The 16067-nt window shown below is 39.4% G+C and overlaps 1 protein-coding gene across 6 annotated transcripts in view; it reads left to right on the top strand.

Annotated features, from left to right (window-relative positions):
* Positions 1-1592: 1592 nt before the first annotated feature.
* kdm6bb (lysine (K)-specific demethylase 6B, b) overlaps positions 1593-16067 on the top strand; it is a 36242-nt gene continuing 21767 nt past the window's right edge. For 2 of the 6 annotated variants that reach the window (XR_013815581.1, XM_079804725.1), the window contains exon 1: positions 6518-6723. The gene's annotated coding sequence lies outside the window, so the exon portion shown is untranslated. Of the gene's footprint in view, positions 1916-2998; positions 3167-6517; positions 6724-12511; positions 12785-12938; positions 13005-16067 lie in introns of those variants that run through there. The other 4 variants (XR_013815582.1, XM_079804726.1, XM_079804724.1 and 1 more) reach the window with 3 other exon arrangements.

Genomic DNA, 16067 nt, shown 5'->3' with positions numbered 1-16067 from the left:
AGAGAGAGAGAGAGAGTGTGTGTGTGTGTGTGTGTGTGTGTGTGTGTGTGTGTGTGTGTGTGTGTGTGTGTGTGTGTGTGTGTGATCGCTCTCATTAGTTCTGAAGGTCAAGAGCTTGCATGTCTTTGGAAGAGGTTCTTTCTCATTTCCTGAAGCACTTGTACTTCTCTTTCTTGTGCACTACCATGACAACAGCATCTCAGCAAGTAAAAAAAAAAACCTTGCTCTGGTGGCCTAATTGTGGAACCCATCAATTCTGCACTAAATATTATTATTAAAATGAATTATTACTTAAAAAAATGCTCAAAAAATTAGCACATAGATTTTATCATTGTAAGCTATTTACAATATATTTCATTTATATTACATTCACTGTATAAAAAAATATTAATTTAATTTAAAATAATACATGATGCCATTTTCCCTCATTACAAATTTTTATTTTATATTATTTATTTTATGCCCCAGAAGAAACATCATTTTCTATAGGCTACAGCATGGGATGACATAGGCCTATAGGCTAGCTAAATCATCTAAATCAAGTGGTAATCTGGACTTTTATACGAATCTTTGTATATGTTGACTTGTTGCCATAGATACCTAGTGGGTGATCTGCATCCCACTGTTTCTGCTCCCTTTGGCCATAGATATGTAGGCTATAGGCTACATGCCACATGCAGAGACGTCGGCGCACCCGCCATCTTGGAACGGTCGACGTGTCATCACTTACAGTAAGAATCAATGATGCCACAACATTAAGCAGCTTCTGGTTGGAAAACCGCCGAGAATTCACAAAGAAATGAGCTTTCCACATGTGAGAATGTTTTGTTTTGTTTTGTGTTTTATATGTATTAACTCAATATTACAGTTTTTTTTTTAAACTATAGGCTATGGTGACTTTTTAATGTTCTGTTAGCTGACATCTTTGTCTTCTTGCATTATGTTAGTTTACCAAAAAATCATCTGCTTAAGTCTATTCCAGATATAGCTAATCATACTACATGTTTCTAACTACGGCTGCAGACGCACAGTCAACTCGCTCTCGAGTGTTCACGGACCGTCTTCGACCGTTCCAATATGGCGGACGGCTTACGTTAATGGGGGATCTATGTGTGTACCTCTGTGCCTTTGGCCACTAAGCTGGATTGCACTGTAGGGGATAACACAAACACACGTGTACATACACAAATTCATGTGCTATTTTAGGCCAAGCACAAGTAGGCTAAGGGAATTAATTAGGCCTAGCTACTGAACAACTCCAGCAACAATATAAAACATTATTAAGTTCATGTAATGTTCAAGCATTGTTTACTTGCCTAGAACTTCATCCTGACTGTGTTGTTTGCTAACTGATTCGACTTATGTTTTTTCCAATATAGAGGACAATAAATGAATAACGACTACGTAACAATAAATACAAAATATATTTATTTTTTTATGTACAGGGCAGGCAAAAATTTAAGTCGATTAGCCTATATATCAACTATACAATGAAAGTTTATAGACCTATGTATTTTCTTTCTGTTATTATCCTGATTTCTAAGATACTAAGCTTTGTGACGGAATAAATACACGCAAACTAAAAATAATCTACACACACACAATGTGCGATGAAGTGTTGCACGAGCTCGTTATCACAAGCCCAAGTGTCACTCCAGCGCGTGGGATGAATCGCGCTGACGTCACTCAGTGACTCAACCTTAGTAAAAGTAACGCAGCTGTGAGTAACAAGTCCTCCAGTCTCGGCTCAACAACATCAGTAATTAAGCTCTGATGGAGGGTAGCTACATGTACAGATGGCGATGTTACAGGTGGAGGACGGCTCTATGACCAGTTCTTGAAGGAATTAAAACTGCGCAATTCTGCACCATTAGCTCATACATCCGGAAAGATTGGTTTCCAGCTCACCCAGCAGGTAAGGGGATGCATATATTTAAATATAGTTGGGTTTGAGAACTAACTAGTTATGTTACTTTTTAGATATTATAAGTCAGTCCAGAGTCACAAGATTGTGTTTTAATGATGTTCGTCACTTGTGCGCCTCTTTTGTATTTCTAAAACACACCACTAGATGGCACTATTTGAATACACAAAGCTTGCATGGGTTGTTTATTATTCAACCTTCTTTTAACACATTTACTTATTTACACCCATTTTAAGAGTGTTTATGTATTATTTGTTGATTTACGTAGACTGCCTTTATATTGTATTAAAAATATATCATTTATTTTGAGATATATCGAGAGATATTGTGGTTCTGACATCTGGTCAGTGGTCACCTTTACTCAAACAAAACATTACGAAAACACTTTAATTCTGTTTGTTGGAATCTTTGCTTCTTATTTTATAGAATAATGAGGGGTAAATGAAGTATTATGTACACTGAATGATGATGCAATGAATGTGCTTTGATGCTTAAAAAGTGTATTTTTTGGTGTGTGTGTGTGTGTGTGTGTGTGTGTGTGTGTGTGTGTGTGTTTATGTAAATTAATTGTAATAGTAAAGGTGAACTTAAAATTCAAGCTCTCTCTCTCTCTCTCTCTCTCTCTCTCTCTCTCTCTCTCTCTCTCTCTCTCTCTCTCTCTCTCTCTCTCTCTCTCTCTCTCTCTCTCTCTAATTCTTTAATTGGCCAAGCCAAGTTAGCAATCCTGAAAACACATCAATGTAAAAATGCTGGTCAAGATGTTGATTTATGGTCTCTTTTTAAATCATTGGTAGAATTCAGGGTTGCTATTGAGTTTGCATATTACAAACAAACTGATAATGTACCTTATTTTAAAATGAGGTGGGGCGTGAGAGATGCTTTAGTGACAATGAGCGAGTTTGGAAATATGGTTTTCAATTGGTAATTTTCTTGTGTGTGTGATTATGTGTTTTGTATATTAGTTTTGTAATGTTTTGAAACATGGTGTAAATTAAAAGGGCTTTAAAAGTCTCTCTCTCTCTCTCTTTCTCTCTCTCATCATCATCATCATCATCATCATCATCATCTGCACAGCTGTCAAGCAGCTGGGATTTTTCCTTCATCCCTGCAGTGGGATGGAAAATGGTGTCACCGATGCATCTGCAGCCAGTAGAAATGTGCCATTGGTACCAGTGTGTGAGGAGCTTCTTCCTGATTGAACTGAGATGAACAGCAGGGAGAGCCAATCATCATGGAGAAGAGGTGGGTCTTTAAAGTCTCCCCTGACCAATAATCATGGCTTCTTCGGGGTTGAAAGATGATGACACTGAGCATCATATTTCATGTGTGTAGCATGTTCAGACAAGGCTGTTCCCAAGCAGAGCTAGTTCTCATAGGTTATGGATTTTCATCTAGTTGATTTTTTAATCTAATTTTGTATTTATCCTGACACAAATTGTTAGATTGCAACACATTTATTATAATAAAAAAATGGTGCATGTAATGGAAATTGTCATGGATACAATATTGATTATTTTTGCATTGTCCCACCCAATTAAATTATATCTTTAATTTGATGTTGTTAGGGATCTCAACAAAAACCTGTAACCCATAAATCGTGTTTTGTGCTATGAATGACACGACCTTAAATTGTGTAGTATGCTAATGTGATTGGGCTTATGATTTTGTCTCATTTTGTTTTAATACTGCAATCAAAAAAACCCCATAGAAATACATTGAATGAATAAAGGACTTCACTCCAAATACCTTAGCAACCACATGGCAGCATGCTCAGAATGCCTTAGCAACTGTATAGCGACTCCCTGTAACATTGTGCCGTCAACTTTTGCGCATGCAAGCTTCTTCAGATCTAGCTGGAATAATAATGCAGAGCCACGGATATGAAGCATACCACACTGCCACTCAAAAAACGAAATGCATCTTTTATGGCTCTGTAGCATCAGTGGAATTCCAATAAGCTATTTCATGCATCACTGTCCAGTGTGAGTCTGTCTTCTGTGTGTCCTTGCACTATCACGGACACATAAACAGCGTTGATTTATGAATTCTTCTGGTTTTTCTCTTTGCATGGAGTCAGCGGTCACATGTGGTTCATGGATGTCAGAACTCCATGTTTGACTGACTCAAGTGTGTAGTTCTGTAACCATGGTGAGCATGGAATCCAGCTCAGCCAGACAGAGCGTCTGATTGGCTGGCGTGCCGACATTGGTATATCATGCAGCCGGCTCCCTCGCCCAATGGAGACGGTGCAGCTCTGGAGCTGTTGCTATGGGCAGTGAGACAGGAATCTGGCTTATATCTCATGGTCTGTGTGTTTCTGTGATGAACCGTCTGTGCCTGTCTGTCCATCTAATAGTGTTTGTACTCACTTTGAACACTGTTTTCTCCTCTTATTTGATAGGATGGGGACAGGGCAGATGGGGTACGTGGGTGCTATGCACAGAAAGTCACGTAGGCAAGACCCCCTCCTCCTTTCACCCACTGCCTCAGTCTAAGTACCTCAGTCTCAGTCAGAAGCTGTGGGACTACCCAGCTGTGACCAAACATTGCCAGGAATGCGCAAGCATTTCAAAATCTCCCCTCTGTTCTTCTATCATCTTTTATCCTCTCTTCTACTATGTCATCTATATCATCTATTCACCTCTCCTCTTATTCAATATGATTCTGTCCTATCCCATTGGATCCTATCATCCTATTCCTTTTCCTATTCTTTCATTCCATATCAAATCATATCATGTATAATTTCATATCCTATTCTATAGGGCCTACTTATTCCTTTTCTTTCCTATCCTATTCTATTCTATCCTATCCTATCCTATCCTATCCCATCATATCCCATTCATATTCCTATTCTTTCCTATCCTGTCATATTCTATTCTATTCTATTCTTTCCACCGTCCTATCCGTATACCTGCTCTATCCTATCCTATCCTATCCTATCCTATCCTATCCTATCCTATCCTATCCTATCCTATCCCATCTCATCCTATCCCATTCATATATTTCTTATCTTTCCTATCCTGTCATTTTCTATTCTATTCTATTCTATTCTATTCCATTCTATTCTATTCTATTCTATTCTATTCTATTCTATTCTATTCTATTCTATTCTATTCTATTCTATTCTATTCTATTCTATTCTATTCTTTCCGCCCTTCCCTGTCATATCCGTATTCCTGCTCTATCCTATCCTATCCCATCCCATTCATATTCCTATTCTTTCCTATCCTGTCATATTCTATTCTATTCTATTCTATTCTATTCTATTCTATTCTATTCTATTCTATTCTATTCTATTCTATTCTATTCTATTCTATTCTATTCTATTCTATTCTATTCTATTCTTTTCACCCTGTCCTATCCGTATGCCTGTTCTTTCCTATCCGATCCTATCCCATCTCATCCTATCCCATTCATATTCCTATTCTTTCCTATCCTGTCATTTTCTATTCTATTCTTTCCGCCCTGCCCTGTCCTATCCAAATTCCTGCTCTATCCTATCCTATCCTATCCTATCCTATCCTGTCCTGTCCTGTCCTGTCCTGTCCTGTCCTGTCCTGTCCTGTCCTGTCCTATCCTATTCACACTCTTTCCTATCCTGTCTCATCCTATCCTTTGCATTTCCTGTTCTTATTGCTATTGCTGGTCTGTTCTGTCCTCTCCTATCCCTGTTCTGGCCCATCCTTTCCTAGTCTTTCATATCCTATTCCTGTTCTATCTTATCATATCATATGCTGTTCTGTCCTGTCCCATCAAGTCCTTTGAATTTCTTTTTCCTATTGCTATAGCTGTTCTCATTTTTTCCTGTTCTGTCCTATCGTATTCTTTCAGATCCTATTCCTGTTCTATCCTATCCTACCCTATCCCTTTCTGTGTTTTGCTCCTCTCACTCATCATCTATTAGTGCCTATCATCTCCTATCACCTATCGCCATAGACTTACATTAAACTAGCAGCCAAAGCCTTATCGTTGCATGGGAATCACAGAGGCTTGTGGTGCGCTCTCTTGATTTGGGTCGGTAAGCAATCACCTAGAACACCAAAACATTGCCCTAGCAACCACTTTAAAAACCACATAGCAACAACTTGGTGATGGTACATGTATCAGTATTACGTTGAGCTCAGAATTGCAAATAAGGTATCAGTCCAGCCTTTTGGTCCACTTAAAAACTCAATAGCAACTGAAGCGACTATTTCCACCTTTGCATATAGTGACAGTTACATCAAAATACCATCAGATACTATAATTATCCTATGATGAAGTCCACAATTTCATATTTCTTTCATCAAAACAGATGTAATTGAGCATATAGGTATTTTCAAGGCTTTAAAATATACCCGATTCTTTTAGAAAATGGAGTCTTTTGCCACCCTACAGTGAGGTTTAAAAATAGCACATAGTGTGTTGGACTTGTTCCAAAACACACACATATATGGCAGACACACTCTCGCTCTCCCACATTTTTTTCCACAAATTTCCCACCTCCAGGGCTCATATTCGCTGGTTTCCCTTGACTGACACAGACTGCTCTCTTCTGATTGGCTGAGGTCAGATGACTGACAGCTGAGTGCAGGAACAGCAAGCGCCGGCCCCGCCCCCAGGCTGTGCACGTGCACGAGTCTGCTGTGAAAATCTGAGAATTAGAAAGAGGAGAGGAAAGGAGAGGGGAAAGAGGGAGGAGAGAAGTGGGGAACAGAGGCAACAGGATTTATTCGGGAAGGAGAGGAAGGGAGAAGAAAGGTTTGGAATTGCAAAAGAAAAAAGGAGAGAGAAGAAGAGGTGAAAGAAGAGGAGAGGAGGTAAACTGAAGATTTGAAAGAAAAGACCATTATTCAAAATATCTCATAATAGTTAAGGCTACATGCATGTGTTTTTTTTTGTGCAAATTAGTATGTGCATGCGGTTCCATAGGTAAATGTATGGTCGTATTACATACACCGTGATCAGCACCAAAGCAGTCATTTATTATCCTGACAGCAGTGTGTGTGCATGTATATGTGTATGTGGTAGCATTACAGATGTATTGCCTCACATCATCGCCGGCAACTGTAGTTACTGGTATCGCTTACATCGGCTCTCTGGTTCCATGCAGTTAAATAAATGGCATCATGAGATTACAATCCGAATGGCATGCAAGTTTTCATCGAACAAGAAAGCGTTGCTTCCAAATGCACCGTGTTTTTTTTTTTTTTTTTTTTTTTTTTTTTTTTTTTTTTTTTACAAAACGGCATCCTCTGTCATGCATGTCAACCCATAAAGGAAGTATGGCTCTTAAAATGACTGTTTACTTAGAAACAATTTACAGTATACTGTAAACATTTCCAGAATAAAAACGCATCGGAAGGCTATTGTTTGCACAGTCCTGCAGGGGGCTTAATGGCTCACGTGCCACGGTTATCTCCACATACTGACCTACATTCACCAGAGCTTTACCACAGGCAGACAACTGTGAGCTGCTGAAATATCCTTCTAAATATAGACGCTTAACCCGAGTCATTTGGTAGAGCTGTAATGAATGAAACCGTGATGTCAGTTAAATGAGATCAGTTGTGTCTTGTAACCTTGTAGACTGAAATTAACCTTCCTGAGCTGAAACCCAGAACAGCGTTCAAACGCAAAAACCGGAAGTGTGTAATTGCAGAATTAATTGTCTGTGAGGGTAACTTTGAGTCAGCCGTGTGTTTTTGGAGAGCAAGTTTGGCTGTGTTGAAGCACAACCAGATTTGTTTATCCTCGCATAGTTACGAAGCGTCTCCTGAAACCTTTTGGAGGATTGTTACTACAAGAAGTCTTGAAGTGCATAGTCCAGTGCTAAATCTTAGCGAAAAAATTGCAAATATGTAATTATAACACTTTGAAAACATAAACACGAACCATCCTGTTTTAAACTTCTCATGCGTTCTGTGCACCTTTTACAGCTCAGCAGTAAATTGAAACATTATGCTTATTTCTGGTTTGGACCACGGTGGTCCAGCTGTGAGAGTCGCAATGGTGGCGGTTATTATGGTTTGGGAGTGAAGGAAACTTGGTTTTGGAAACATCCTAAAGTTTTGCCAATCCAAGCACTTCACGACCTCATATGGGAATCTGTGGTTCTGAGGAAACTGTCATTAGTGGACCACCATCGTTTTGGAGTTCTTCAGCAAGCTGTGTACAGTAGTTCTACCTTGTGTCGTATCTGCTTCAGGACTTCTGTCAAAGACAAGAGGTACTTGCTGAGGCAGGAATGGTTTACTGTCAGTGTGCCAAGTAACTCCCAGACTGAACACACATTTCTTATCTGAAACTTCTGCTTTTAACAGTCTGGTCCCCAACTTTCAATTTCAACAATCTGAGCTCTTCTAACCTCAACAGTCGGATCTCAAACCTCTCATATCAAACATCTGATCTCCACAGGGTTGGCAACTTTTAAGATCAGGTTGGAGTGAGATGTTGAGGGGCTGACGGTATATCGATTTCGATTTCAGTATCAATTCATAGCCTACTGTACATATAAGGAAATAAGGATATGTACGTTTTTAACACTTTAAAATTTCACATTTAAAGAAATCTAGTGTTTGATAATATCTAAATATTGATTAATATGCAAAACTGCAATACTTTTTTGAGCAACTAGATTAGATACATGTATATTGATTAAAGAGCCATAAAGGCACCAGTGGATAATGGCATTACAAATGGAAATTATTATTTAAAATGACTCCACAAAATGACTCTAATTTGCCTCTTTGAATAAGAATTCTCTAATTTAACCTTAATTACTATACTAATTGTAATATAAATACGAAAAATATTAGAAGAAAAATATTTTAAGTGGTCATTAATGGACCATAATTATTGCACAAATAGTATTTAGTACCAAAATATCTCAAAATATTCAATAAATATTATTGAACTAAAATATAGAACATTTATTCAATTGAAAAATAGTTAAGGTGTATGGTCACATTTGACCATCAATGAGTATGAGTGTGACCAATTAGTAAGGAATACCTGAGGGCTAAATACAATAAAAAACATTAATGTTAACATTTTTGCATCTCTATCACTCTCCATTATAAAACGATCCTGTATGGTTGACATAATAATCAATGCACACTATGCTGTACTGTTTACCAAAACTTGCTCTAAACACCTGTAAATTGGAGCTGTTGTGTATCAAGCCATTCAAATGTATTGACACAGCGCTAGAAGTTTTGAGAGCTCCGTGAAGCACGTGACCGCGCGCGCCACCGGGAGATGAGAGAGCAAATGTCTCCGTTTTTCAACACTGGCTTTAACTGTTATGCCATATTAGCGCCAAAACGCTATTTATTGTTTGAATTTCGCATTAAAACTTTAAAAAATGTAAAAGCTTAGACTTTGTTTAATATTAAAAGCAGGTTTGGCAATTTGGCGTGAGATTAAGTTGGGCAGCGTGAGAGCGTGAGACAGAGCTGGCAAACCTGTCTCCAATTTATTTGTATAGCGCTTTTCGCAATACATATAGTTAGTTTCAAAGCAACTTTACCGAAAATGCTTGTTTCATTGTTACCATTTAGAAAGTATTGTTATCAGTCGGAGATGAGTGTATCAAAGTGAGTCCATATGGCAGTAATATACAGCTATAATATACATTTTATGTGGTTAAAGTTTAAGTTTGCCGATTTTCAACACGCTTTGTATTGTTACAATGCCAGTAGTACATGTAAATGAACAATGTTTACTTTTTCTCTGTGTTACCTGGGCCGAGAAATCCACATTTATTTGTCATCAAAAGTCCGGCAAACGACGCAAAACGTGCCACTCGACTGACTTTTGACAGCTCCGGGGCTTTTGTGAAAAATACAGATTGTACTTCTTCATTGTCCGATTGACAGAGGGTTATTAACAAAACTCTTACTCTTATTGTAAGAGGGTTATCAGTTCAAATTGTATTTGTACTTTGTCTACTCTTTAAACATCATTATGGTAAAAATGGAACACTATGGCAACAGCTTTCTTACCTGTACACGACAGTGTTTTGTTTTGGGAGGTTGGGCGGAACTGACAGAATGGCAGTTTATTTCAGTTTTCTCCCCTCCATTTCAAACATCCAGTTTGAAATGTTGACTACAAACACAGGTTTTTCAGATTTTCCATCATGGTGTTCCCTCCAGATTTACGATTCTTATCAAGGCAGTATTTGGCTGCTTCAGAAATCGCATACCCACTTGAGTAGGTACTTATTTTGAATAAGTAATTACTTTGCAAATGCTACAAAAGTATGTTCTATATGGTATGAATGTGTGTGGTATGAATATAATCTGGACATACTACATTCGCCATATTGTCATTATCATGTGACCTTCCAGCATCAGTTGCGTCACTTCACTGTCATTCACAAATCCTCTCCTGTGGCCTGATGTGCACACTTCAGAATATCGCCGGAAATAGGAGGTCATCCGGGTGCAGCCTTTCACTCGCTTGTATCCATAGCAGACTGGTGGAATTATGCAGCCCATACACTATACCCCAGTATAGTGTTGGGGAGACTATATTGTCGAAAAAGCACTGTCCTTCGGATGAGATACTGAACCGAGGTCCTGACTATCTGTGGTCATTAAAAATCCCAAGACCCCGACATCCTGGCCAAATTTGCCCATCATCATAGCCTCCTAATCATCCCCATATATACTGATTGACTTCATCACTCTGTCACCTCTCCACCAATGGAGAGTGGTGTGTGGTGGGCGTGCTGGCACAATATGGCTGCCGCCGCATCATCCAGGGTCTGCACATTGGTGGTGGTTAAGGAGATTCCCTCCTCCATGTGAAGCGCTTTGAGTGCAGAGAAAAGCGTTATATAAATGTAACAAATGTATCAATTATTAACATGCCCAGTGCATTATGGGTGTTGAAGTTTTCCTACCTATTTGTCAAAAGGGCCAAATGTTTTCTCTAGTCAGGTAGCACCGATTTCAAAAAGGTGCCTTTCTACTGCATAGGCTGCCAAGTTTTATTGAAAGCCCATTTTGCCAGTGGTGAAGTCCCCCTTTAACTTCATGTATTGAGTTAAGTTAAAACAAAGAATGCGTAAGACACTGTCTTAAAGACAGCAATTACAACATGTGCTCATAATGATTACAATATTAGTGTAACACTTTTCACTGGAGGCAAGTGTTTTGAACCCATGTGCAGCATTTATTAACGTTGTACCCGTTGGTGGTGAGTTTTGTTTAGCCATGCCATGACTTTGTTTTATGTTTTGACCAAGTTAAGCCAAGTCTTTGTTTTAAGTTTTGTTTATTGTTAATAAATGCTGCACATGGGTTCAAAACACTTGCCTCCAGTGAAAAAGACACTAAAACAAAGCAAGAACATGATAAACTAAAACATGAACCAAGAACAATGAACATGAACCAACACCAAGACACCATGTGACAATTAGGGTGGGTAATATTACAATATTAGGTTAATTTTGACAAGTTTTGGCTGTCGATCCAAAGTTGCCATCATCTGAAATCTTTGCAATTGCCGTCATCACCTGAAAACATTGCAAAGGCTGGTGCAATCTGTAGTTCAGAATGGGCCTCTCAAAGTAAAAACACCCTGTTGAAAAAAACAGCATGTGGTTAGGTAAGCAGCATGGAAGCTGGTTTTAGCTGGTTCTTAGTTGGTCCTGAGCTGGTAAAAGCTAGTCCTATGCTGGTTATTAGCTGGTTCTGAGCTGAAGCTAGTTTCTTAGGGTCAGCACTTGACCAGCTTAAACCAGCTAAGAACCAGCTCAAACCAGCTGTCATGCTTCAAAACATACCTAACCATATGCTGTTTTTTTTTTTCAACAGGGCAGGGAAGCAAAAGGAGAAGAATTAGCTGCTGTTCAACGCCTTTTAGGCCAAAGTTTATCATGTGTATTTGGTACTATTCTGTCAGATATAATTGTAGCACAAGTTTACGAGAAGCTTTTCTGCATCTGAAACATGCAACATGTTCCATAACTTGGCAAAAGTAGAAGACCGCAGTTTTTTTGTAACACAGGAAATATGATTTTAAAAAGACGACAGATAATAGAATTTAAGATCTGACTTTCAGAGAGTATGTTTTTTGCCGTAAAATACAAAATGACTGTGTATTATTTCAAAGAGAACATGTGTTAATTGCAGTGTTAATAATCCTTTGTTAGTAGTCAATCAACTGTGAGTCTTGTTATTTACTCAAATGAGGTTTGCATGTGGTACATGAAGGAGCAGGAAAGCAACATGCCCAATCCTCATAGAAACCAAACAGATGAATCTTCATAAGTAGCCATGCAAATTTCTCAACTGCATAATCTTCTTTCAGGAACTCTCGTGCTCTCCCTGTTTGCATGTATCTCTTTTCTCAGGTGGGATCGTTGTTTTGAGCTCAGAATGTCTCCTGTTCTGGTGTGCAATGAGCAGAGTTTATGATTGGTTGCCTTGGAAACACATACTGTACTCTTTAGCCGTGAAGAGAGAGAGGGGAAATGAGGATGGAATGAACGAGAGAGAGAGAGAGAGAGAGAGAGAGAGAGAGAGAGAGAGAGAGAGGTGATGGAGGGTGGGGGAGGGGGTCGTAGAGGGAGAAGCAAAAAAAAGGAAAAGAAATGAAAGCAGACTGGCTGGTAGAAGGGGGTTGGGCTATGTTCTCTCAACACCACTCTCTCTACCTCTTTCGCTGTCTCGCCCTCTTTCTCTCTCTCTCTTTTTCTGCTTTCTCGTACCATTCCTTTCCTCTCTTTGTCTACTGAAGGAGAAGGCAGGAGAGGAGGGTGCAAATGTAGGAGAAGGCGAGAGTGTGTTGAGAGAAGAGACAGAATGGATCAGGCACACTCGCCTTTTTGACAATAGAAGCTCACTTCCTGTCTGTCACTTGCGTTTCGTAAGTCCTCTTACTCTTTTTGTGTGAGTGTGTGTGTGTGTGTGTGTGCGTGCGTGTGTGTGTGTGTGTGTGTGTGTGTGTGAGATAGAGCGTGTGCACATTTTGTCAGAGCTGTCATCCGGTGCATTTAAAGGTAAATGTAAAACATTTAAAGGGACATTACACTCCAGCACTGGGCAAACAGGAAGCAGTGTCCTTCTCTTCCTCTCAGACCTGCAAGGTAAGAACGCTTGTGTGTCTCAGGAGAGAAACACTAATTTCTCCTCTCCGAGCCGCTCAAATACCGGCCCCTCCGGCTCACTTTCTCTGTCTTTGTGCTTCATGCGGGTTTTTTTTCCCTTTTCTTTGTGCATTAATGTGACTGACTGTGAATGTTTTGCAATAAATCCCATGCAAGCCTCTACAACTCGAATTGAATTTTGAAGTAACCTGCAGAGGAGATCCTTCTGTACATAATGCAATTGTGTGTGTGTGTGTGTGTGTGTGTGTGTGTGTGTGTGTGTGTGTGTGTGTGTGTGTGTGTGTGTGTGTGTGTGTGTGTGTGTGTGTGTGTGTGTGTGTGTGTGTGTGTGTGTGTGTGTGTGTGTGTGTGTGTGTGTGTGTGTGTGTGTGTGTGTGTGTGTGTGTGGGTGTGTATGTGTGTGTGCGTGTAATATAATAGCATGCTGGTCTCTACTGAATACTTTTGTACAGGAAGTATGGTTATTATAGCTGGCGATCATGATCTCTGCCATTACAGCTCAGCACAGATCTAATAAAAGACACCGCCTCGGTGTGTGTGTGTCTGCAGTGAACTTTCTCAGACAACCTCCCCACGAGCAGTATCACCCATAACTCTCTCTGTACAAGAGAGATTTCTTCGTTTTGTTATCTGCCAAAGAACACCCACATGCACGCATTACGTTACCCTCCTTCGGGGCCCCATGGTCACCTGTCGTCTCTGTTGGCCCAATTCATTAGCAGCACCTGCAAATAAAGATGGAATGATAAGAGTGAGAAGAAAGAAACAAAACCAAAAGACTGGCATAAATACAGCCGTTGTAACAGTTGTAATGAAATTGAGTTGAATGAGTAACCTAACCTTTAGATTTCCTCCAAACTTCAAATGTGCTTCAGTGAGTTTTACATTTAAAGAGACAGCTCACCTCTAATATTCTGTCATTATTTGCTCACTTTGTTCAAACACGGAATGATTCTGTGTAACACAATATATATTCTGGAAGAATCATGGTGCTCTTTTCCAAATATTGAAAGCCTACAATATATTGACATTGGGATGTTAAGCCCATAAATTGACAAAAAGGGGTCATAAAAGCACTGTCATAAAGTGTTATGTATTTCTACATCTTCTAAAGCCGCTAGGGCTGTGCGATATTGAAGAAAAATGCGATATGCGATATCCTTGTTAAATAATTCGATATGCGATACGATATTACTTTAAGTGTGTAAAATCTATTTCTTTCCCCAACTGATATCATTAACTTAAAGCATAACCGACTGTGTTTACATGAATACTCATCAAGACAGCCATTTTGACATAACTGTGTGTGTATTTGACAGTTTGAGTGTGTAACAAGATACGAAAAAAAGAACGGCTTGAGTGCATGTTTCGGTGTGTGTGTCAGACAGCAGACAGCACAAGACTGCAAGGAGTTGTTTTTTGCAAGTTATTGCGTTTAATAACTCTTTTTAACGTCAAGCAAGTCACATAAGTAACAGTTGTGTGCCCAGTCTATTCGACCTAAAACGTACACTTTTCACAATGTTGAAGTAGCCTATTAAAATCATTCCGATATTGCGTGCCCTTGCGATATGTACATTTGCGATAATTTCGATATATTGCGCAGCCCTAAAAGCCGGCATATCTTTGTATTAGGCTTTCTGCAATAGTTCACCCGCAACACCGGTTACATCACTTCCATCGCGGCACCGCCCACCACCATCGTTTTGATTTCTTTTATAGTAGTAAAAATCATTTAGTTCAGTTAGAGAACAGACATTAATATTAAAAACTGAACACGTCTGCCCAATGCAGCGTGAGCCAAACGAGTTTCAAAGCGAAATGTAAAAGCGCCTGTTTAAGCGAGTTTGTTATTGTACTGTTTCGTTGTTGTGTTTTTCATTAAGAATAATAATTAACACACCATTCAAGCAATTGGCGCTAATTCTAAAGCGAAAGTAAAATGCGCACACCCATTCCTAATGGTGCATGTCCATTGGCGCACAGCAGAGCAGAGTGAGCGTTTTCAGTTCATTCCTATGGAAGCTCAACTTATGAATGTCCGTACGGCCGTGCACAAATCGAATTAACGTTTTAAAAGAGGGGTGCAAAAGAGGGAACTCCAACGTCACCCCCCCCTCCCGGTGATACTGGTAGTACTGGTGTTGTCACACATCAATTGACCGGTGGGAAAATTCCTCACCATCACATCGCTACTTTGTATAATGAAGACTGAAATTTCAGTTCATTTTCAATGAAAATCTCACACTCCACCAGCTCCCAAATCTCATTTGTGCTTGCGCATTATGTCTCATGAAGACACGTTGAGCCAGAATTTATGTTAGCGACACCAAAAACCATTCATTTGTCAAGGATGAATGATATTTGAGAGATACAACAGTGAATAATGACATCGATCTGTCTCTTCGAGTTTCGATCTGCACAAGCCGTATGGAACACTTTATGATCTCGCTCGAATGTCATTTGCACTTGTGTATATTCCAAATTGGTGCAGGAAGACACATCAAGCCAGGTTTGACATCAGTGGAGCGGAGCCAAACACAATTGATTCTCCTTTCAAAACTGTAATTCTCAATCTCATCCCAACCAATTTTTATTTTAGTCAGGGGTAGAGAATGCCTATCTGTGAGTGCGTTTGAAAAGACTTCTCTGAGAGTATGAGAGTTTGTCGCTTAGTATGAGAGTCTCTTTTTCTCACATGCTTGCGTTACATCAAAGTATTTTCTATCAAATTAGTAAGTAGCTGTAGCACGTTTAATGATCTAAATTTGCCCCCAAATGTGTCCGGCCTATTACCACACACATTTCACACACTCTTAATCTGATAAAAAACGCTCTATGCGAGAGCGAGTCTCTGTGTCTGTTTATTTAGAGTAATACGAGATATGTGTACATGTCAATAAATGCCTCTCAGATTGGATATCAAGTCATAAACGCACCAACTGTGACCCTAACAGCTGCAATAGCACGTCACGTTTTTAAAGACTTGTCAGCACCAATGGCACCTCTACCTAAGTGTGAAAGCTGAGAATGAGACATAGA

This window comes from Gobio gobio (assembly GCF_949357685.1).
Source record: "Gobio gobio genome assembly, chromosome: 22".
In the NCBI taxonomy this organism is placed as follows: domain Eukaryota; kingdom Metazoa; phylum Chordata; class Actinopteri; order Cypriniformes; family Gobionidae; genus Gobio; species Gobio gobio.
This window is presented reverse-complemented; position numbering and strand designations above follow the sequence as displayed.